Below are 25,283 nucleotides of genomic sequence, written 5' to 3'. Positions count from 1 at the left end.
TGAAACTCTGTTCGATTCAGCTGCACTCTTTGCACCAGTTCCGTAAAGTTCTGCGGCGGTGCCGCAAGCGTGCAGCACCAGTTCCAGCAGTTCAGGTGCAGCATCGGCACCAGCTACTTACAAACGAATGGTAGAGTGCAGGCCGGGCCGTCTGCTAGCCTTGGCGTCGCCAACAAGCTGTGGCCAGCTGTGTGCAACATCGTGTCAGCCGACGCCAACGTTCCGGTTAACTTGATGAATTTCCAACTAGCACATGACAACGAAGTTTTGAAATTATCCAGCCGCGACGCTTTTGGCCTGTGCTTTGTAATAAACGGCACTTGTCAACGAGAACACGATCGAGTTCGCCAAGGTATCGGCTACGCTTATTCAAGAAGTAGACACACGCATGCGGTGTGATGCATGCTGATTATATATTTCAATCATGACCATGTGCGCTTCGATCGCCGGCTGCCGCAAAAGGTGCATATATATGTATTTGCACAAGACGTACTTAATGCGATTTGGTATACTTGAAAATCTTCATGTTTGGGATTATTAGCGCCGTTGATCGAGCGGCATATACACAGGTGATAGAATTCATTCATTCATGAATATGCGATGCATATATGTACAAAAGCCGACCGCATGTGGTCGGCTATCTGTGAATTATATTGCCATTCAAATCAACCGGCGTCAACATGCCGATTAAGATCAATTTTCAAACAGCACATCGCAATGAAGCGTTGACACGAACCAGCCTCGATCGATGTATGTGTATGCGCACCATATGCGGCGGCTGGTACGAAGCGCAAACTTTGATCACGATTGAAGTCAGCATGAACCATAACGCATGCACGTGCTTACTTGGTAGGCATGGTTTGAAGTACGCGTCGTCGTTTCTTTGGCAAACACAGGCACCGTTCTCGTTGACGATCGAGTGGAATAAGGGTCGCTTCACTTTTATCACAACACGCAAGCCATCGTCGCGCAAGCTGTCGTCTGCTTTCATGCGGCTGCTGCAGCTGCACCATTTCGGCACTGACCGCTGAGGAGGTGCACAGTTTTGCTGAACTTTTCGTGAACTCGACCTGCACGACGTCTGCAATTTTCGAAACGAACGGCGTGGTGCAGAGGGCGCCATCTTGCATCGATGAAACGAATGGTGAAGTGCAGCACCACGTGAACCAGTTCACGTAGTGCAGGTGAAACGAACGGACCATATATCAGCTTACGGGGACGAACGAGGTTCCGATGACGAATCCTTCAGCATTCCATGTGTCTACATCATGTCTGTCGGCAGCTCAGCGATGCAAGATATTAATGTCCGACATGCGTTTTTTTTTTTTTTTAGTAATTTCGAAATTTCGCGAGGTATTTGTCCACCTTGCGATGGCATGGAGCTTCCGCCTATATCAAACAACAGCAACGGCTTCAGCAGTGAAGCGAGAACGTCAACAGCGATGTGAAGCAAGAACTAACTGCCAGTGTTATCGGCGCCAGCAAAGCGTGAAATTACAGCGAATTTAAATTTACGAACGGAATCCGTATACGCAAAAGAGTGTGGTCAGCAAATGCTTTGGCCGAGAGGACCTAATCGATGTAGCGTTAAACCTCGACCGAGAATCTCGCGAAAATCATTCCCACACCTGGCTAGAAAACAAAACAAACAAACAAACATGCGGTGCAGCGCCATGGGGAACTGTCAGCAACTATGGGAACAGCGAAACGCGAACACAGAACGTTATCCTCAGCATCATCTCCATCAAGAACCTTCCGAGAGACAAGCGCGTCTTGACCCCATCCCAAATGACTCGGCACCCGGCGGCGTTCATAGTATAATACATGTCGCCATTCTTCGCCGAGAACTTGTAACGGACGCTGCCCGGACGCTCTGTGACCGCACTTGCTCCCTCCTTCTTTATCCCCGCGGGTTCAGGAAGCCAAACCTCATTTACTGCCCTCGTTGCGGAAAAATGGAGCTCGCCAAAGTCGCCCGACGTGCAAGAGCAGAGCCATTGCTTCGCCCCAAAGAGGTTTACTTTGCCGCCAGGCCTACGAAAAGGGGATGGACACCTCGTTTCGTTAAAGAACACTAACCTCGAGACCAATTTCTTTTAAATGCCAAAGGAGAATGTTCTTCGATGTTGCCGGCACTTACGCGCTGCGCATCGCACAAGGGGCGCATGCTTTTGTCGCATGCGACTTGCATGCATTACCCGCGTAATCACGAATGCACCATGTATCCGGAGTAAAGAAGATGGCCCGCAGAGGTAGACCGCTGATTCGGCTGCTGAACAGTGAGACGCGGGAGTGAAGCAGTTTCACTGATCAAATTTCGGCACTGGTGGAGCCGAGGTGCAAAATACGCCTGTTTGCTGCGTAGTACCAGTGAACGTTATAAAGAACAACAGGTGGTTCAAACTGATCCGGAGCCCATCACTACGAGCCCCCCCCCCCCCCCCCCCTTCCTTGCCAATGGCAGCTGCAGGGGAAGTGAAAGAGCGCTGAATGTGTAGGTGAGCAACTATTTTTTTTTTTTTTTGGTTCACGAAGTTCGAATGTTTTTATTCTGCTCTGCATTGCGCGACCAATACACTAATGACAACGCCCCTGCAATTATGCAAAATTATTGCCGCCCAGAGCTGACAAGCCAGTGGCATACATATACGTTCTACGCTCCTGTAATATACTTAACTCCGTTGTATCCAGAGCGGCTTCAAGCTATGCAATGTGAGAACTGCTGGATAAGAATGCACGTCTCATTAAAGCGGGATTGTTTGGTCTTGTGCTTTTCAGATGAAATCCACGCACAGCGATGTCTACACAGCATGCTCAGTCGACGCGATCTTGAAAGCAACATCCTTGCCGAATCTCTTCAGAATCCCATGACATGCCGTAGCAAAAAAGAAAAAAAAAAAAAACTCATACTACCAAACACAAGGGTGTGCGTATATGTGCGTATATAAGTTTACGGCGACACCAAGTGGGCTGGGGCCAAACCATGCAGTTGCATTATAAAAAAGACAGAAGGGTCAGCCAAGGATGGAGTCATAACTCGAATGTAGCATGTATAAACCGGCTGCCCATAGAGCGCGCTACATCATGAACAGTGTTTTTCTTTTTTCACTGAGCTTGTCCAGCAGCTCGCCGTGCTTTCAGACTGTTTGCAGAGCACGGCTGAGTACACCGTTTCTAACCTCCATGTAGGAAACCACAACACGTGTGGTAAGCCGATGTTGGCCTGGAACGTACATGCAATCCGTTCGTTTCATACTGAGAAAAAGTAAGTGAACGACCTGCCCCACGTAAGGCTTGTGCATTCTTCATGATCGAGCACCGACCCGTTCTAGGTAAAATGCGCTTCGCTAGTACACGATTCAACGTTGCTTCTTAGGTACAAAACCCTCCGCCCCAACATTGATCAAATATGCGCGCATCATCCAGCGTGGCAGGGGCAAACTGCAGAATGCACAGATAACCGCTTTCGTTACGAAATAATGCGGACAAATTAGCACGAAGGTTTTGCAAGTTTCTTCGTTGTAATAATATTAAGCTTTTGGCACTATTAAGCTCGCTACCTCTCAAAGAATCAAGCCAATACGCGTAAGAGCCATAAATCTAAAGCGATGTTCGACGCACACCTTCACCTCAATCGACCTCAGCTAATTAAATTGGCTGGTCGGCGATGACAGTTTGTCTCCACTATCCATGCGCGGTCGGGTAAACACAGCTCGAGAGCGGGCTTCCTGGAATGCGCGCCTCCCAGGGGGTACGCGATCAGGCGATGTATGTATATGTTCGCGCGGCCGACGCTCTAATCTGGTGTGCCGCTGGGGGCGGCCGGTGATCAATGGATGTCCCAGGCGAGGCGAAGGCCAGTTCGCGACCGGTGCTGCCAGGGCGATCCCGATCACGGCGCGTCCTTCGCCACCACCACGCTCCGCCAAAGCCACCGCCCTCGCCGCTGACCGTGGTCATGGTGACGGAACCACAACAAAGGCGGTCGGGCCTCGCCTGACTCACAGAGACGACGCCCGTCCACGTTGTCAACGCGCCGACCGACGACCGCGGAAAGCTCTTTCCCTCAACACTCATTCTTTCCTGTTCTACGAAGCACACGCAGTAAACAAGTCGAACCGCAGTCGACAGCAACCCCGACCCACGACGACAAAGACACACATTAGCTGCCTGGAAGGAACATCATCGACCCTTCTTCCGCCACCGACTAGTCAAGTCGCATATCATCGCCACGAAAGAAATAAAGTCTGGCACGAACCAGGTCGTGTCAAGTTGGTCCGACTCCCGGGTTCAGCGCCATGCGAGAGGTTCATTGTATCGATGTGGTATCGGGATAATTAACCAAATGAAACTGGCAGTTTTACTGCCTGTGCGGAGTAGTCCGCAGTATGTTTCCGCGGTTAATGTTGTCAGAACCTAATAATAAAATTTTCCAGCAAAGCGTGTAACAAATGACAGTTCCTCGGCACACGGTCGTTGCAAAGTTTTTGAAGAGCAGGAAGGCCATGCCATGGAAGGCAACAAATGCATTGCTTTGTGTTTATTCATCCCGTTGCTTTCGTAATATGTGTGCTTACCACACAGCGGCAATTTCCATTTCGGGAACGAAAATGCGAACTAGGCTATTCGTGCAGGCTTTCGAATAAGCAATCTGGGCACAACTTTTTGTGAGAGCAGTTGTGCATATACGCCCTTCCACGATGAAACCGAAACGTTCGGTGTGACTTCGAAAAGTCGAGTCAATCCCAATAAAAATTTAAACGCCAATGCCGCCCTGTGGACACTTATGTCTCTGGGATAATTTCGACCACCTTTCTGCACACGCGGGACTGTTTGCATACTGAGCGCATGCAAATATACTTACAGCGGAAAACCGCGACCTCAACTGACGAATTACTCCTCAGCATTATCTTTCGATATCTTGCGCTTTAGTAGATTCGTCCATACAGAAACCAAGAACAAGTCCGTAGTTTTCGCCTATAGTGCCCAAACACGTGAGCCGAAGCCATAGCCCCTGACTGCTGACGGATGCGCGGTCTGGAATTGGAAGTGCTACCGATTTTTGGAACAAACGTGCTTTAAACTTAGCCACATGCAACTAACTGTTGTTTTGTGCATCGCTCACGCTCTACCAAACCCTATAGCAAGATGAATCACAGATGGAAATGCCGCAAAATGGGCCGGCGGCAAGATGTATCAAGAAGAGGGCTTTGTCGGGCTGGTTGATTGATGTTGAATGGAAGGAAGGAACAGCTCAAACGGACGGCACGTGTAGGTTATTATGCGCGGTATAGTAAAATCCTGCATGAAAGCAGCCTTGCATAGGTCATGCAAGCACAAAACTCAGGCCAACTTTGACGCACAGATCACTAGGCTCACCACTGCAGGCTACCCGACTAAGATCCTTTCAAGCGTAGCCGAGTCAATACTATCAGAAAGCAGGATTCAGAAGGTTTTACGCGAATCAAATTATAAGAACATGGCGTGCATACCGTATGTGCATAAAGTTTCGCACAACCTGAAAAAGATTGTCAGCAAAGCCGGCGTGAAGCTCCTTTTTTCCTCCAGGAATAAGTTAGGAGGGTTGTGCAAGAAAGTCAACCAAGAAAGTAGAAAAAAGGCTTGTGAAAAGAAACACCGTAAGAAATTTGTGAACTGTTGCTGTGGTGTTGTTTACAAGATTCCACTCTCATGCGGCCGAGTTTACATCGGGAAAACTGGGCGGTGTGTTAATGACAGACTGCGCGAACACGCCAAAGACATAGAAAACCAGTCATGCCGAAACAACATAGTCATCCATTCCATCGCTTGCAAGGACTGTGAGGCGTTTTTGAACCAAACCACAATCATCGCCAAATATAAAGATTTGACCTCACGCCTCATATCTGAGGCTTTTCACATTCACGAACTTGGTGACACGTGTGTCAGCCAACCGTCCGTTGCTCTATTCGCACAAGAGCTCACGTATCTCAATCGCGGACGGTTTTGATAATTGCTATGTGATATCAGGACCATGATTGTGTCGTAATTTGATTTTTATGCGCTTTGGCTGTCTGCTATATATTGCTACTTGTGTCGCAATAAACCATTTGGTTGCTAGTCAGCTCATGTGTCTGTCTCGCCTTCCTACACGTCCCGTCCGTTTGAGCTGTTCCTTCCTTCCATTCGGCAAGATGTATCTGGAGCAATATGGAATAAAAATTATGCGTGCCCTAGCTCTACTGCACCGCCGACGTGGTACCCCAATACACGACCTCACCGCAGCACCATCAGCGCCCAAAGCTTTCATCGCGAAACTATCACCAGCATAATGAATTTTCGTGCCACCAGCATGCACAAATAACCAAAATTCGCCTAGCCACCTGCAACAAAAGATGAGTCCTCTGAAAAGTCTACACAGCACATCAGATAGCGCTTGCCTGTTGTTCAAAGTCACGTCTGTGCAATAGCCATCGCCCACTGGTGCTCCTACTCGTTTCTCAACGCCGACCAATGATCTTGCGCCAGCCTGTATTATGGGGCCATACGCATTCAGCGCAGGAAATCGCTCGTTCGTTGGAAACACAGCGCAATAACGGCATCCGCCGTTAATATCCTCTTTCTAGCGTTAGCCTAGCTTAACTTTTGTTCTTGTACACAACAGCGCAAATATTGATTGCACCCTCTTCCCACTAACGGCACTGAGTTCAATCACTGAGGGCGCAGCATTATTCGACCTACAAAAATACAACGCAAAGCAAGAACTCAAAATGGAGGAAAAGCCTCCGAGGAAAGGCAATTGCAGCCTTACTCTGGCACACCCTGTCTGCAGTGAGGTAACGCAAGGGCAATAAATAAAGAAACGCCTACGAAAGTTTGTCGTTTCCTAGCACCCGCGCAGCGCACTGCATGCGGTATTCATGAGCGCGCGGAGCCGAACGGCCTCGCGTTCATCTTATCTGTTTTGCTTTCTCGTCCACGACTTACGGAGGCACTGTCTACCGTTCCGCGCCGCACAAGAGGAGAACGCGAGCTGGTAAGCGTATATCGCTCCTACATACCACTGCCGAAGCCAGAGGACCTGCGAGGGAGTCCTTTTTTCCGACTCCGGTCACGGTCTGAATGAGGAGGAATAGCAAATGATCCATAAAAAGGAGCCTCAGCCAATCCCTGGAGCGTGCGAGGGAGGTCGCAGTCAGTCCAGCTTCGCTGGCCCGACGCGGGACTGGTTTCCCTCGTGGGGCGTTTGCAACTCCGCTTCTGTCTTCTCGCTTTCATTGCTTTGCCTGCGGTGGAGGCCGAATCTTTTCTTTCTTCTTTTTGTTTACTGTAATGCCAACTTGCGGAGTTAATCATTAAGATGACCTAACCACTTGTGCTGTCTCTTAAAAATTTCACTAACAAACTATCTGCCTTCTATAGACTGCCTATATACTGCTTGTAGATCGTTTGTAGACTGTAGACCGTTTGTAGGCTGTTTGTATGCATTTTGCCGGTTGCTTGCGAACTGTTTGTGTACTGTTTGTGAACTGTTAGTCCTTTTCCTTTACAGTCCATAAAAAGACCGAAAAGAAGGCGTGTACCGTAGTTGGTTATCCAAAGTATATAGAGGATTCTTCCTTTTAATGGGCCTGTGGCAGGGCCTTCATTGCAGACGATAATCGTTGCTGTGAAGTGTTCTGCGTCCCGACCAGTACACAGTCTGCGTAAGCGGCGCGGAATTCATTATGATAAAACTAAACAAACAGGCGTTCACTTACCGCTGGTAGTGATGGAGGCTGCCTGCAAAAGAGAGAACAAATACACGGTCAAATTAGCGAGCAGTGATGCACGGCTAAATGTAGGTCTATGCAAACATTCGCGGAATTACAACAAGTTCCGCCATTTTTTATGAATATGTCCATTATATTAACTTGTCGCCATCGTAGCTCCATTGTTCCCAGGTGCAGGTGAATATGTAGAAATAGTTCGGGGCGGACGCTAAAATAGTGAGACCAAAGGAGAAGACGGCGGTGATGGGGTAAAATGACAGTGAAGCATTTTGCGTGACGAAACTGTTTGCGCAGGCACCAATATACACTTATCACACTCTTACGAGGAAAGCGCTGAGCAGGACTATATACGTTCCAACGATGCCATCGCTTCCAGGAGAATCGGTCACAAATCTGACAGGCGCTTAGTGACCTTTTCAGAGCATTTGACTTCACCGCGTTCCACTTCGCGAATGGGTTTTGTACATGTCCAATTCAAGTGTTCCATGTAGTTCTCACAAATTGTCATTTCACATCCAACCGCTTTAACTGCTTTATCCTCCCCAGAGCAAAAGTAAGTAGGCCATTGTTCAGTTATGAACAGCACAGAGCATCGACGTGAAGTTCATCGCATGCACAGCTTATTCGATGAGTCTTGCGGTAGTGCAGAATCGTGTACAGCGCGCAGCGAAGTTTAAAACTTCTGCTCAGTATTGATCGTCTAACTACACCTCCTGCTTCTAACTGAAAAAACAGGTTTGTTCAGCTCTTCATTTACCTGCGGAATACAAAACGGCCTAAATCACGCGATGAACTTTAGTAAGCGTCGCTTTCAATATAAACGTGAGCCCGCGTGAATATTCATGCCCGAAGTCTACACCGCGCAAGAGCCCTGATTAACATGCAGCGTCAGCGAAACGCCAGCCGTGACCCAGCGCTCAAAGCCTTCGTTTCTTAGGCCGCCAGCTCGGACCCATCAATGTCCAGCTGCTGCCTCGTCACCCCCCCCCCCCCCCCTCCCTTTCCTCACGTTTCTTGTAATATTCTTAAAAAAAAAAAAAACGACGATAAAAAGGAGGTGCTGGCCATTGTGTTATTCTCTCGATACTCGTCAAGGACTCCAGGGTAACTTTCCTCTCGGTGCACACAGTGCACGCGTATGTGAGTCACGAAAAGCCGGTGCATGCCGTCAACAATAGAAGAAAAATAAAGTGACGCAAAGACGGAGGAATCCGCGAAACGATGATATCCTTTAACGTCCCTGGCAAGGTCGTAAAAGCCGCAAATCATTAAGAGCAGAGAAATGCTGTATTTGTCAGCAATCGTCGAAGCACGAATTCCTGCAAATTATAAGCCTTTTAGTTTGCCCTGACATTCGCAGGACTTGCTTTTCCTACCCCACCACCCCGAATGTTGGCCTTCTCCTCTCCCAACACCACACTACATCCACAACGGACCCGCCAGGCACCACAGATCCTTCAACCATTAAAAAATAATCGTTAACATGCAGCTAGCTGAAAGCAGGAATGAGATCCAGTTGTTTCCAGTGGAATTAAGGATAATAACCATTCGGTCATCACTCACACAGCATTTTGTGTAGTAAATTTGTTCGCAAAGGCGAAAAAAAAAAAAAAAACGTTTTCGTCAGCCTAGCCAAAGCTATGCTACCCTCTTGAAAATTGTAGCCTATTTGACCACATGAAATGCATTGCAAAGTTGCACGGTCTTCGATGGCTCCCTCCCGAAGACAACTTTTAAGGTGGCGAGCACTTTTCCGCTGGTAGGACGCTTTGTGCTGCAGTCGCGCCATAGCGTCTACGTACGATGGAGGAATACGCTTCTCTTAGCGATGTTCGCTTAGGAACCGGCGTATGCACTTTTCTCGGCTATCAGCTAGGCTTGCAAATGCATCGATGCTGATCTATAGTGAGCGTAGACCTGTATCTGTGAGTTGGGCTCTCACGGAATCCCATACATTACAGTGCTAGACGTACGAGGAGCTTTGGACTGTCACATGACGGCCGGCATCCGTGCAAGTTCCCCGATCGGACGCGTCTTGCACCGCTGCAATTGTCTTATCACACGCACAGATCCACGCAAGTACGTACAGCCGTCCTGACATTTAATAATATAGTGCAAGCATCGACCAAGCTGCTGGTCAGCGCCTTATAACGGCGATAAACTTGAAACATAGTGAGAGTTCGCGCACGCGCACGAAGGTAGAGCGTCGTCTGCTGCGCTGTTCCGATCACGAGGACACATGTCCTGCCACAATCTGTTTGTAAAAAAATAATAATAATAAAATGAACGGCTGGCAGTAGAGCATACGTGCTTTGCTTGATGCCTCGTGTTTCTCCCTCACAGAGGGCTGCTCAAATCAGAAGGTTCGCATTCCAGGCAATGCTTTACATGTGCTGCTGTATTTATTTTCTTCTATTTTCTTTTTATCTTTACGCTGCTTCACCAGCGCGGCCTCTCGTAATAGGAGAAAAAAAGGATGGAAATCACGCCTTCGTATCACACCTTATTCATGCTCATGTGCTCTGCACCCCCTCGGGTTTTCGCGAAGAGATATTGGGACAGGGCGTGTGCTCTCGTGATCGGAACAGCTTAGCAGACGACGCTCTCTCTGCGTGCGCCTGCATGAACTCTCGCCGTGTCGCATGTTTATCGCCGTTAGAAGACGCTGGCCACCAGCTTGGTCGACGCTCGCGCTATACTATTTAAAAAATTCTAGGGGGCACTTTGGATCATTAAACTGCGATGAGGATAAAGCCTCTATCGCGCGGTGGTCTGAAGCCGTCCACTACGGCACCTCTTTCTCTCTGATTTCACTCCCACCTTCGCGATGACGCGATAACGTAAGTTACCAGCCCACATATAAAGCCCCGCTTTACCTGATCCGTATAAACGTGCCTGCGTGGTCTAGGGATAACGTGAATGCAAGGTTGTGGCAGGCTGATTCTGATATCACCCTCCCATATGGAAGGAGATACCCGAGTTGGTAGCTCCTGCTAAGCGTAATGTCAGGAAGCCCTACGTCCAGTTAGTGCTCGGCCATGCGCCAGCTGCCAGCTACCGCTTCCCACGTAACAAAAATCGTTACGGACGGACGGACGGACGGACGGACGGACGGACACGATCCGCGAACATGACCCATTAAAGGCTCTCGCCTTAAAAGTCGGGACGGCTGTACATAGGCAAACCTCTAATAAGCTAAGTGCGGAACAAGGGTGGACTTATCCTAATGCACCTTAGCAATCAGTGAAAATCGAACGGACACAAAAGACCGGAGAGGACGGATCCGGCACCGAAAAGACAATGAAACTTCAGTATATATAGCAGTGCATGAATTAAAAATTAAGTTATTTTCCTTTCCGCGAGTCACTGCTCCGACCTCGTTCAGGTGACGCAAAGGGATAAACCGGAAGAGAGCAGCGACAGACTTTCTTCAGTACCGCGAGTGGAGAAAATATGCAACAAAGAAGCGGCCGCGGCGAACCGCACCCATATTCGCTCAGCCGCATCGGAACGCAAGGTCCGCCTCGAAGCGCACGCTAATTCCATGCAGTGTCTTGAAGGAAACTACGAAGCCTGCTCAGCTCAGAAGAGAAACGGTCGACCGTTTGTGCTTAAGCGTATACTGCTCCGTGTGCGGCGTTAACCACGGCTGCTCGAGTTGCAACACACTGACACAAATGTCGGCCGAACTCCGCATCTATATTAGTGCAAGTACTCGTGCTGGGGATTGTTGACAAATCATCTTTTCGAGGCGTCGCTTTAGAACTCGTCAGAAAAGCAATCGAGGTTCAGGGTCACTTGAATAACAAAAAGATGACCCATATGTGTCTTATAAGCGTATAGATGGCTGCGCGTGCAACATATGAAAATAGATAGGAAGAATCTTCAAGCGCTATCCGATGGACTTCTTCCTTGCTCCTTCCGTAGGAAGATGGAAAGCTGAGGAGTGAAGCGGTAATCCCTCAACGATGGCGAGAGTAATCAGTGGAAATGCATCCTTGCAGCAGTGGCTCCCACCACTTCGCGAATGTATCGTCATATCTCTCTCTCTCTCTCTCTCTCTCTATATATATATATATATATATATATATATATATATATATATATATATATATATATATATATATCCTCTCTCTCTTTGTGATGGACACCTATGCCAGCGTACATACCCGCGCACTCGTATGTGATTGCGCTGCATCCAAATGGCAGGAAGGACGATGGGCGTCGTGCGTCCGCGTAGCACGGTTAAAGCGTGCACGGGGCCCTACCACCTCCATCACACGTCAGGGTACTGCTGCAAAGCCGAGCAGCCTGCTATTTCGGCCGGTGGCATCCACGCCAAGGCTGGCCGGTAGAGGCGAGGAGGAAGGTAGCTTTGCCGCGATACCCGCCCGTGACCGAGCGGCACGCTTCAGCCGACCGGGCGGCCTCGTCACGCCACGCGGGCAGCGGCCGCCAGGCACCTTCATGTCGGTGCCCCTGGCGTGTGCAATGAGCGCTTCCGCAGTCGGAAGGGTTGCGTCGATTACGAAATAACCAGCTGATTTCTGGTATGGTATAAGGAGTTTTATGGCACATAAGCAACTATGGCTATGATGCGCCAAACACAAAGTTAGATGGTTTGTTATACGGAATGCGTAGAGGTGTGATGCTCATATTTGATTCAAAAATTTTGCTTTTTAAGAAACGTAAAAACAAGAGCAAAATCGATGAGTGCTTGTTCGCCTAAACGCAATGCTGGGTGAAATGGAATGTGTTCTTTGTAAAATACAGTAAAATATTTTTTTTTTCTGACCGCTTCAAGATGTGGACATGAGATTAGAATATGATGAACTGTTGTGAGCTGATCACCACACATTTCACACACAGGTGTGCCTTTTTTTGTTAGCAGGAAATTATGGGGGATGTGTGTATGTCCTATTCGTAGACGACATAAAATTAATTCAATAAAATGTTCCTAATGGCGGCGTAATTTCATTCTCCTAAAAATGGTTTTACAGTATGAAGTTTATTATTTGCTTCTTTCTCCCAAGCCGTCTGCCATTTGCTTCTCGGTTTCGAGTGCACTAACTTAATGCAGTCTGTGTAGCATGGGTACGTATTTTATATCCTTCTGGATCGCGTAGCGCAAGCATCGGCTCTCTCATTACCGCCAATTCCTACGTGACTAGGGACCCAGCTAAATTTTATGGTACGTCGTTGTATAGTGACCTTTGCTATATTGCGAATTTTCAGCGTTTAACACAGCAAGTACACTCAGGGTGTAAATGACGCTGTCTGTGATATTCCCATTTGTTATTATTTTGACAGAGGTATAGATGACATAACACCCAGCGGTGAAGACTGTTGCATGCTGAGGGAGACGTATTGCCTTTTCAGTTTTGTCATCTATTACCGCGCATCCGACATTGTCTTCAGTTTCTGGTTTGGTTTGGTGTGTGGGGTTTATCGTTCCAAAGCGACTCAGGCTATGAGAGACGCCGTAGTGGAGGACTGTGGAAATTCCGACTACCTGGGGTTCTTTAACGTGCATTGACAATTTGACATCGTACAGCACACGGGTGCCTTGCTTTTCGCCTCCATCGAAAAGCGGCCGCCCAGGCCGAGATTCGATCCCGAATCCTTGGGAACAGTAGTCGAGCGACGTAACCACTGCGCCACCCCGGCGGAGCTGTCTTCACTTTTTGATCCATAGGAGCTGTCTTCACTTTTTGATCCATCAGTGTAAAATGTCCTATAATTCCTGTATTTTTTTTTTTTTTTGTAATGTGAGACATTCTTGTAGTATATGTTCCTGTGGTGCACAGGTTTTCCTAAATTGTGTTAATGCGAGGTCACAGACTGTGGAGAAAGTGTACCATGGTGGTGGAGGTTCATGGCAATACTTTTAATCTCATTCATTACACCTAAATCCTGGCATTTACGGTATGAGCAGTGGCTTAATCACGTGGGGTTTGTTGTTGAAGAGTATACTCGTGATGGGCATTTAGTTACTATAGAATAACAGAAATGTTTAGGCTGCGAACGGATTTTGAGGACGTATGTACAAGTTAGTGCAGTTCTTTGATGTTTTAAGGCAGGTTCTTTGGTCTCTATACATAAAGGCTGGCTATTGGAGAAATTCTATAGGCTCCGGACGATAATAGTAAACCAATATTATGGATTGTATCTAATCGTTTCAAGTAAGATGGTCTTGCTGATCCGTATACTATGCAACCATAGTCCAACTTAGAGCGTACCAGAGAACGATAAATATGTAACAGGCATGCTCTATCTGACCCCCAGCGTTTTCTTGAGAGTAGCTTCAGCACATTGAGGGCTTGGGATACTTTTTTCTTCAAGTTGTTTATGTGTGGGAGAAAGGATAATTTTTTATCAAAAGTGACACCTAAAAATTCATGTTCTTGCTTTACAGGTAGTTATGTTTTCTGTCCTGATGTGGACGTATAAAGACACAGTGAGGAGCAGCTATAGGTGGCTGAGCCAGTCAAATCGCTTCGCCTCGCGATGATAGATTCCGGCGTTAATGTTGCCATATGATGTGTTTTCACACCCTTTGCTATTATTCTTCAGACTGCCGTAGTTGTTGAATTAGATTATTAACAATTAATTAATTATTCAGTCATTAGATAGCCAGGCGGCCTACCACTGAAACAGCATATCAGCCAGTCAACAGCTAATCAGTCACTATCAATTTGGGGCGTTATCATTTTCTTTTCCCTCACACGTCCCAAAGCGACAGAGGATATGAGAGACGCCGTAGGGGAAGGCTCTTGAAAGTTCGATCACCTTTAACGTGTGCTGACGTCGCACAGCACACTGGCGCCTTTCTTCTCGCCTCCATCGAAAAGCTTACGCCGCGGGCGGGATTCGATCCCGCACCCTCGGGCACAGCAGTCGAGCGCCCGAGTGTGTGTGTGTGTGTGTGTGTGTGTGTGTGTGTGTGTGTGTGTGTGTGTGTGTGTGTGTGTGTGTGTGTGTGTGTGTGTGTGTGTGTGTGTGTGTGTGTGTGTGTGTGTGTGTGTGTGTGTGTGTGTGTGTGTGTGTGTGTGTGTGTGTGTGTGTGTGTGTGTGTGTGTGTGTGTGTGTGTGTGTGTGTGTGTGTGTGTGTGTGTGTGTGTGTGTGTGTGTGTGTGTGTGTGTGTGTGTGTGTGTGTGTGTGTGTGTGTGTGTGTGTGTGTGTGTGTGTGTTTGTGTGTTTGTGTGTGTGTGTGTGTGTGTGTGTGTGTGTGTGTGTGTGTGTGTGTGTGTGTGTGTGTGTGTGTGTGTGTGTGTGTGTGTGTGTGTGTGTGTGTGTGTGTGTGTGTGTGTGTGTGTGTGTGTGTGTGTGTGTGTGTGTGTGTGTGTGTGTGTGTGTGTGTGTGTGTGTGTGTGTGTGTGTGTGTGTGTGTGTGTGTGTGTGTGTGTGTGTGTGTGTGTGTGTGTGTGTGTGTGTGTGTGTGTGTGTGTGTGTGTGTGTGTGTGTGTGTGTGTGTGTGTGTGTGTGTGTGTGTGTGTGTGTGTGTGTGTGTGTGTGTGTGTGTGTGTGTGTGTGTGTGTGTGTGTGTGTGTGTGTGTGTGTTTGAGAGAGGGGGAGAGAGGAGAGACGTTTAGGCAACCACAGACATGGGAACGGGAATAGGGAAGAAAGGAAAGGAAGGGGGGAATAGAAATTCAATTTAGCAAGGTTCCACAGGTCATCACTGTTAAAGTACAAATGGCGCAGCCTTGAACTCAGCCCTGAGTCCTTTATAAACGTAAGTAGCGCCTTCAATGCATTTCACTGAGACAAAGGCGTGCGTAGATCAAGGCCTCTGAACCTTGGGTTCCATAGGTACAAGGATCTATGCGGGGGAATTTGCAGTCCGGTTAACAAGCTCGCGGTCACCCCGGGTACACTAACAACGTAAGGGTCCACACGATGGAGAGTGTTCTATTGCGACGATGTGGAAAAGAGCATTTGCAAACGCCTTGATGGGCCACAGGTTACAGCTTAGCATCGCAGCGGGAGAGGCCGGACGCTACAGCCATTTGAATTGAGGGTTGGGGCGGTGCAAACGGCTTGCCGACGTTGACCTCGAGGCTAAAATCACGTATGGGGTAACCTTTCGCAGATGTCTGGTCGTATTGGTTCTTGTCAGTGATATCCGGACAATGTTGGTATAACTGTAGACGGATCGAGCTGCATCACCAAATTCATTTTCGACTGCCATCAAATCAAATATGACCTGAACAACAAATGTATTCGAATCGTATGCAAAATTTTTAATATTCGTTCCCTCTTCCCGCTGGCATAAAGAGTCAAGCACGGTGAAAACAGTGTTTGAAGTCATCTTTTCGAATCAGTCATCTGTTGCGCAAAAAAAAAAAAAAAAATACAGGGGTGCATTTAGGACGTCTTACGGGCGGAAATGCGAAAGCAGAGGTCTGTCACGCCCCTGGTGGATTCGCCGGACACTACGCTCGCGGACCTACCGCACCCGCCCAAGTGGCGTATGTGTATGGCGTATTTACCTGGCTTAATGAAGGAGCGGCGCAGATGGAACTTCATGAAGATGATGATGTTCATTGCACAGTATGAGAGTACGTTGCGCCTGCGGCGATTGTATTGACAAATGGTGGTGAGAAGACCGAAGGCAAGAAACGAAGTGACTAGTGTTGCACTAAACGGAGCTCTTTATTAGGCTGACTTGCGCCCACAAAAAATTTAAGCATCACGGCGGCGGCGACAGCAGAATTGTGAATTTTGTGGGCGCAAGTCAGCCCAATAAAGAGCTCCGTTTAGTGCAGCATTACTCTCTTCGCTTCTTGCCTCAAGCCTTCTCACCACCACGTGAAAGAATAGTGCTCTCGTGCATCGGCCAAGGACGTTGACTTGTTCGTTTTTGAGCGGAGCTCGTGCGGACATGCCTTGTGGACACGCTCTGTCTACAATTCCTGTCCACGCCACTCATGAGCGAAAGAAATGTTTTCATATTGAGTCAACCGGCTTCTTGGCCTAACCTTGTCGAAAGCATACAAAGACAACTCGCTTATAAAGCCTCCGCAAGGTTCTAAGCAAGCCAAACGTCGATGACCTCTTCCTGCTTACAAACACACGGACGAGTCAATTGACACCGAGATGTTCTTCGGCCCACAAAGACGACTGACATCCAGCACTTTTCTAGCTGTCAACAAAATAGCGAGAGTTCTTGTTCACAAAACCGAAGGAAAAACGGTCGACGACGTCTCCGCGCCGTCAAAACTGGCGATATGGCGTCGTCGAAATACCTAAGACGTATTTCGTGTGCTCCCCGAGACATACCTTGCTTTTTATTAGAGAGAGAGAGTAGACAAACAGAACTCGCATCAGAGCTTACAAGCCCGTCGGGCGTTCACATCGAAAACTAATTTTTTGACCGGTAGCTATGTGGAGTGAAAACCCACAGTGCATTGACTACTGGCTCCTGGAGTGTTTGTAAACATGTTACTCGACAGTAACTTTATTACATTTTTTGCATCTTTCTCGATCTTTACAAACATCACGAGACAAAACAACCTCCTCCTACTCTTCATAGGATGCGACACTGTCGAACAACGTAAATCATACGGTTTACAAAAACTTAGCCATGAGTAGTGGGAGGCGAAGCTGGCTCACACGGGTGTAGGTAAAAACGTCCCCGGAAAAAAGGTCCCCGGAAGAAACGTCCCCTGAAGAAGCGGCAACTAAAAACAAATGTCCCCAAAGCCAAAGCCGGCCCTAAAAAAGATTTATTCCGGAACTCACATGAAAAAAAAAAAAAAAAACACACACACACACACACATTTTATGCCATTATTTCTTGGCTTTGAGTTAAATGTAATCATCATTTGGAACCTGCTTCCTCTGGGGGCCCGAAATGTTTACAAGAACTGTGTAAAAGCATGATGAAAGAGCCATCTGGCTCTTTATACGTTGCGAGGTTCCGAGCATGGGGTCATTTGGTATAGTCTCGGGGAACCGCCCAAATCAGAAGACGTCACTAGAATTACTTTCCAGGCCTTCTGGTAGCGAGGTTCAACCGTTCTTCTGATGCTGGTGCAGAATTGTGATAAGGGTGATGATGGTATAAGCAGAACGAGGCTTAACCGGTCGTGCATCATGGACATATTAAAGCATCGCTCCAAGCGTCTCCGGCAAAGCCGGTGGTCAGCTACTCTTTGGCCCGCAAACAAAGTGAAGACAAGGCGCTGTCACTGGTATTACCGCTGCCATAATTTTTTTTTTGTCATGAATGCCCATATCAGTTCGATGTTCGCGGTCAATTCCAAGCCGACAGCTGAAATAGTTGTAATAAAGTTGACATGTATCATTAATCACTGCAGCTCGCCACGGGGGAACGTAGTCTACGTCCTATAGCACAAGACTTCCGTTCGGGGACATTTTCTCCTACTTCGCCAATAGGGACATTTTTTTTCCGGGGACGTTTCTTCCGGGGACATTTGCTCCGGGGACACAGAGCTCCCCCTTCAGCGCCAGTTGATCGGTCAAGCCTGGAAGGCCGTATTCGCCAGTGATTTCCCGGACCTGGGTGAACCGCCCGCGTAATTAGTTTATATAAATAAAGTTTATTCTCTCTCTCTCTCTCTCTCTCTCTCTCTCTCTCTCTCTCTCTCTCCCTACTCTTTCCTCCCGAAGAGAAGTGACAGGGACCTTTTCCTGCATATTATTTAGCTTGAAAAAAAAAATTAACAAAACTTATATTTTATCCTTTACTACATTCATCCTCGAATTTGTCTCTACTGTTCACGGTCCGCAGGTATACATGCGCAGGTGGGATTCATTGGAGATGTCGAATGAAGATTCACCCTTGGGGATCAACGCAATGGGGGTCTGAGGATCCAGTTGTGGAGATCCATGCTCTGGTGTAGATCACTGGTGATGACAGTTTTGAAGAGTTTTGCAAACAGGACTGCCAAACTTTAGTTGCATGTAGTACCTCTCAATTCTGCGCAGTGACAAAAAAGATTATTAGTAAAGCATTTGACTTCAAGGAGCCATTGTTGACTGTTTTACAGTAAACAGCGCCGACTTCGACCAGGCGACGAAAAATTTAGGGGCCACTTAAGATCCGCATTTAAGTGCGTAACGAGGGATCGTAAACTCCAGTCTGTGGCTCCATTTGCGGATCCGATCCTCATTTGCGTACATGCAATTTATAGCTCGCTTAATTACTAAACCTTTAATTTTTCCCTGTATTATCTCACACATACTTATTGGCAAGAGCTGTAAGCTACCACAGTACGTGACAATGCTCCAGGCATAGATATATATAACCCCGCATTAACCGAGTCTTACGAACATGTCAACGCGTCTTATGAACAGCGTGTACGACTAGGAATCCAATGGTGCCCGAGGGTTCGATTCCCATGCGTTTCATCTCAAAGGAGCTACCCTAGTTGTCAGCTTCTGACAATTCGGCCATGTCATTGAGACTTCTGATGCAACAAAATCCGTTGCTCAGCCCCGCCGGAGTGGTGCAGCGGTTAAGGCGCTGGACTGCTGTTCCCAAGGATGCGGGATCGAATCCCGGCCGCGGAGGCCCCTTTTCGATGGAGGCGAAAAGCAAGTCGACTGCGTATTGTGCGATGTCAATGCGCGATGAAGAACCCCAGGTGATGGAAATTTCCGGAGTCCTCTATTACGGCGTCTGAGTCGTTTTGAGCCGTTAAACCCCACAAAACAAAAAGAAACCATTGCTTAATCAGTACTCGGCCAAGTCACTGGCAAACTACCACTTGCCAGAGGCATGATCGTGATTTTTTGCTCAGAAAGCAAACGTCGACGCTGGATTTTTTCTGAAACGAGGCATTTAACGCTATCGCACCAAAACTGCCAGTACAAAACGTTGGAGATTCGCCGCTAATTCTGACTTACCACACACTCTAGGCTCTTGCTGTTCCTTACTCCGATTACAGTGACTCAAAGCCTCAAATCACCTCTGTGAGAGGGGAGTGCCAACGACGAATCCCTCCGCCTAAGTATAGACACTGAGGCGCCAACCTGATTGCTTCTTGGTGCTAAAATATAGCAACAAAGTACTAAGGAAAAACGCTAGGCCTTTGTGACCTTAACCGTGGCTGTTGTTTTGACCTTGCCAAATAAGTCGCTTCATCAACACTTTTGCCCTTGGTCTAGAACGTTGCACCCACTTGGCCGGGAAATTACACGTGCATATTAAAATTGAAATATGCACACATACGTAAAATGATTGTTTGCCGAATTTTTTCTTTTTATCTTAAGCCTTCATTTTTCTGTTTCTGTGTTTATAGCCTCTCTTTCTTGCTTAAGGAGAGAAAAAAAACATCTCAAGGGGCAAAGACAATGAAGTGTGGCCTGGGAGGGGCCTGATATACATAAATGATATCTCTCTTAACATTACTTCTTCGCTCAGATTGTTTGCAGATGATTGCGTTATTTATCGCTCTGTGACTAACCTCACCGAATGTTTACAACTAGAAAATGACCTACAACGCCTAATCAAATGGTGCTCTGAATGGCAGATGACTATGAATATTAAAAAAACTAAACTTGTTCGTTTCACAACACGTAATCAAGCAATTTACTACACTTATAAGATTGATAACCTAGCCATTGAGAACACATCCAGTCACAAGTACTTAGGAGTATACCTGTCAGCCAACCTGTCTTGGAACACACACATTGACAACATATTAGGGAACTCTTACAAAACCCTGGGTTTCATGCGACGGTCATTACGTCATTGCAACAAAGACACTAAACTTCTTGTTTATAACACAATCGTACGGCCGAAACTCGAATATGCCTCGATTATCTGGAATCCTCATCAATCATACCTAATAGCTAAACTTGAATCTCTGCAAAACAAAGCTGCGCGTTTTATTGCATGCAATTATTCCTCGTATTCTAGCATTTCTTTAATTAAGCGAGAGTTAGGTCTCCGGCTTTTAGAGATCAGGCGAAAAATTAATCGCCTAATATTTTTCCACAAGCTTTACTATAACCCTTCAAATTACAGCATCGAGAAAATAAAACCGGCCACTCAAATCTTTCCTCGCCGCGACCATGATCACAAAGTGGAGCCTTCTTTTGCGCGAACAAATTTGTTAAAGTATTCATTCCTTCATCTCTCAATTAGTGAATGGAACGATCTAAATAAAAATATTGTTTGCCTCACGAACCATGAAAAATTTAGAGAAGCCTTGGAAACGATGTTCCCTGCTTAGTCGGAAATGTTTAATAAATTGAGAACTACGCCTGTTTTATAGTTTTTACGCTCGTTTATTTTTGTTTTTCTCTGATTTGTGCTCGTGTTGCCATTGATCTACGTATGTAATATTGTTTGTAATTGTTTGTTAGTTCTGTATATCACTTTTTCTCATTTTTTTGTTGTTAACATGTGATGACACTATGAAACGTTTGTACAATGTTATTATGACTTCTCCCCCCCTCTGTAATGCCCACTTGGGCCTTTAGGGTAATTAAATGAAATGAAATGAAATGAAAACAACATGTCAACACAACATTTTCCAACACAACGTCAAATAGCAGTCCTGCAAAAAAAATAAATGCCGCAGCATTTGCCTCGGGTGTGATATACACACACCTCCTCACTGCAGGACGGCATGCGTCTGCTTTGTACCTCAGCCCACTCAATCTGCATGCCAGTCGCAATGAGAGGGCCGTCAAAAACCGGAACAGTAAAAGCAAGAATGCACGGGAAAATACCAGCGTGTCTGAGGCTCTCTCGCAATTTTCTGGGCGCTGTCCCACTTTAAAACGAGGGGAGGACTCTCCAAGCAAAAGCCGCCTGACGCCGCTCCCCGGTTTAAATTGGACACGCAGGGAAGACGCACGCGGCTGAAGCAGGATTACAGGCATCTCGGAGGATAGCGGCGCGTGGGACGACCGAGAAAAAAGCTCGCACGCGCCCGAGCTTCGCGAGACGAACGATGACGACGAGCAGAATACACAAATAAACAACAAGCGCAGTAAAGCCGTGTCGGCATATTTCAGTCGGGAACACCGCGGTTTACTCGCTGTGTGCTGAGAGCGTGCTCTCCTGGCCGATGTGATTAATTATATTTGCTATAAATCGGCAAGTATGCTTCTTTAAATACTTGTTAAACAATGTTTGACACTGCCAATGCAAAGTGTGCACACCTTACGAGGGTGCACCGTTTCTTGTGAACTCGTACGTCGTGGATGAGTCGAACAACGGAGGTGGAGAAAAAAAAAAAAAGAAACGAGCTCGAAAGGAGAGGGATTAAGAGCGCTAGCTGTGAATTTTCGTGCTATGAAAAAAAAAAATGAAACCAGGAAGCAAACAGAGCGTCGTAAGGGTGGATTCAGTCCGCAGGAGAGGTATGGCTGGGGACATTTTAAACGAATTACGAGAACGCTCCCAAGTTGCAAGGAGCATCAAGAGTTCAGAGTGCTTGCTGGCGCATTTCTAAGTGTGCAAGCGCATTTAGGCGAAATTGGGTCTTTTATGCTGACAGTAGGCACCACCGCGGTATGCAGGCAAAACAGACATTGGCATGGCATAATATACACAAGCAGAGGTTGGAGGGGAAATGAGGAAGGAGGGAGGGCGGGAGTGAGTACTTTGTCGCATAGCCGTATTCAATGGTGAATCTACTGGTAGGTTTTTAATTTGAATATTGTCAGGTTCGAATTCAGGCCGTGTGTTGACGTGAAAAGCTCGTCAGCACCTACACACTAAACTTCCAGGAGAAGACCTAGAGTTAAAGGAACCCATCAATATAGGTCATGCAACGCAAGAGCCAAAACAACGTAGTACTAATACGTACAAGGTAAAGCTGAAAAGAATGTAAGTAGAACCTCTGCGGAGCAAAACGAAATCAAGTGGTGGCCTAAGTCCATCGTGAGGTCTTAGTGCCGACCAGCCGACAAGGTCTCACGCTGGCAACAGCCACACGCTGATTGAAACAGGCTCAGGCTTCGCTGCCCCGCGTCTGCTCTCCTTCTTATCCCTCCTCTGCATCCCGTAGCGGATGATCGCGTACACGGCGGCGACAGCGGAGCGCGCGAGCGTACCAATCTATCAAGAACGCGGCGTGGCCGCTGCTCCTCGGGACGCGCCTAATGGAAGCGCAGGCAGCAGCGCCGTGGCCCGCAAAACTCATTGTGCTCCGACGTTGACGTGGGAAAGCAAAAGGAGCAAGAAGGAGGGGATTTATTACGACCCCTTTCTTGGCTCGTGCCGCTGCAGTACCTGGCACAATCAGCGCAGGAGCCCACGTGCAGGATGGGAAGGAGGGACGCCCCTTCCTTACTACGTCAGATGGCCCCTCCATCCTTCCGCGAACTAGCTTATCTCCTCCCCAATATTCGCTTTCTGGAGCGCGGTCGGATACGCCCCATTCTTGAGATTCTCGCGGTTAGGTAGAAACGAAGATGTGAAGGTCTTCATTCAGTTTCATCTTCGTCTAAATTAGCTTGCCGAGTAGACTTGACGATAACGAGGCAAGGTGCGGTAGAGAAGACGCTCACGGTGACGGGAAAACACACGCCGTGAGGAATCGTCACAGAAGGTTTTTTCTTCTTCTTCTAAGTGTCCCTTTTTCCAATGGCATGAAAGAACAGCACCTGCCTGAGAGCCGATGTCATGATACACAGCTTCGGCATCACCCAAAGACGTCGGACATTGACTTAGTAGACTCCGCCACGGAGGATTCCATTTAGTGACGAATGATCCGCGTGGCCCACGGTGCCCTAACTGAGGACCAAGATAAAACACCCCTTTCTTCATTCGATTTAGCTTGAAGGTAGCCGTAGAAATACAAACGACGTAATTGTGATTAATGCACCACGGTCGGCGTGGCATGCAAAGTTGATTTTCCCATACAAACAACGCACTTGCTTAGCATCAAGATGCCTATTGCACGACTTTTATGCACAGCAGATTCCATGGCGCTATACTTTCGGATACCTCTGTATAGTGCAATTTACAACCCCACAAAAACAAAGAGCCAATTCTGATATAAACACCGCTAAGGTCTTGCGTTAACGGCCACGTAAACGGCATAGGCCTACTTCCGCCACCGTTAGCCCGGGGATAACGTCCCTGAAGTCCGCACAACGACGCAAGAGCTCCACAACCACGCCTGTGACGTCAGAGCGCCGACCGTCCAGATAGCTTTCCACGTCAGGAGTCTTTTTAAATGCATCCAACGCTGTGCGCGTGCCCAAGGGGTCCGACCTGTTGTCCTGGCCACGCACGTCCAGTACGGGAAATTGGCAGCGAAACGAACGCCCCCCGACGCGAATTAATGCGCCGCATGTGGACTGCCCAAACGTATAAGAGGCCGCAGGCGTCCGCATACGAAAGAGGTGCGACGCTTAGAAAGGCTGTCGCGATCTAACGAAAAAAATGCGTTTATTTTACGCACTCAAGCCATGTCTGAAGCTGAATACACAAGTAATGTTGGAGCTGCCAACGCACGTTTACTTTGACTAAAGTATATTAGTGCACTGATTGCCGAGAGCTCCGAACGCTCGCGGGTTTTCGTTAGCGCTTATACTCAGAAGGAACTAGCAATGAAAGGATAATAAGTGAATTCCAACGAGTAGCGCAAGACAGCTGGTGCTCTTAACAGTAAAGGATTGCTGCTGGCGCTGATAAACGTTCCTTTCCACGTTTCTTCTTTCAGTATTATATACGAGGTGTAACAACCCCCCCCCCCACCACACACACACACACACACACACACACACACACACACACACACACACACACACACACACACACACACACACACACACACACACACACACACACACACACACACACACACACACAGACGCACGCACGCACGCACGCACGCACGCGCGCGCACACACACACACACACACACACACACACACACACACACACACACACACACACACACACACACACACACACACACACACACACACACACACACACACACACACACACACACATACACACACACACACACACACACACACACACACACACACACACACTTTTCCAATAAATATTGTACTTACATAATCAGTTCTCTGCGACATTATCACATTCAAAGTAGTCGCCTTCAGCATTCACACACTTCTGCATTGGGTGCTACCATTGCTGGTAACAGTTCTGGAACGAGGTTTATGGAAAGAGATTCTCCGTTTTTGCTCTTCAACTAAGGCAGAATGGGTTTCGTTTAAGCAAGATTTAACTTTAGGAAATTAAAAAAAAAAAAGTCTCATGGAGTCAAATCAGGTGAATGAGGAGGATGCTTCATCACAGTAATGTTTTTGCTGGTCAGAAACTGCTTGACAGCGCCGTGTGAGCGGGTGCATTGTCCTGCGGTGCAACAGCCATCCATTACCGGAAAGCGGTTGGTCGGCTAAATAGCTGGTGCTGTAAGAACCAAAATTCGCTCTTCTACTAGAAATTGCCTGCACCAAACAAAATTTCATTTCTCAGAGAAGACAGTAGGGACAGGAAAAGCAGTCTAGGTTGGGTTGATGTTCTCAGGCACCCACATGCGATTTTTTTCAGGTGCAGGGAC

At 47.5% G+C, this 25,283-nt stretch overlaps 1 protein-coding gene across 2 annotated transcripts in view; it reads right to left on the bottom strand.

Moving 5' to 3' along the window:
• bdg (sodium-dependent transporter bedraggled) overlaps positions 1-25,283 on the bottom strand; it is a 183,709-nt gene that overhangs the window by 90,340 nt on the left and 68,086 nt on the right. Inside the window, exon 3 of one of the 2 annotated variants that reach the window (XM_084575816.1) lies at positions 7,740-7,761. The exons of the other annotated variant lie outside the window; for it this stretch is intronic. The gene's annotated coding sequence lies outside the window, so the exon portion shown is untranslated. The remainder of the gene's footprint in view (positions 1-7,739; positions 7,762-25,283) is intronic. 2 annotated transcript variants of the gene reach the window in all.

The sequence above is a fragment of the Amblyomma maculatum genome, chromosome 1, assembly GCF_055883805.1.
Source record: "Amblyomma maculatum isolate TAMU_Amacu chromosome 1, ASM5588380v1, whole genome shotgun sequence".
NCBI classification, from domain to species: Eukaryota; Metazoa; Arthropoda; class Arachnida; order Ixodida; family Ixodidae; genus Amblyomma; species Amblyomma maculatum.
Note: the sequence above shows the minus strand (reverse complement) of the source record. Positions and strands in the feature narration are given on the sequence as shown.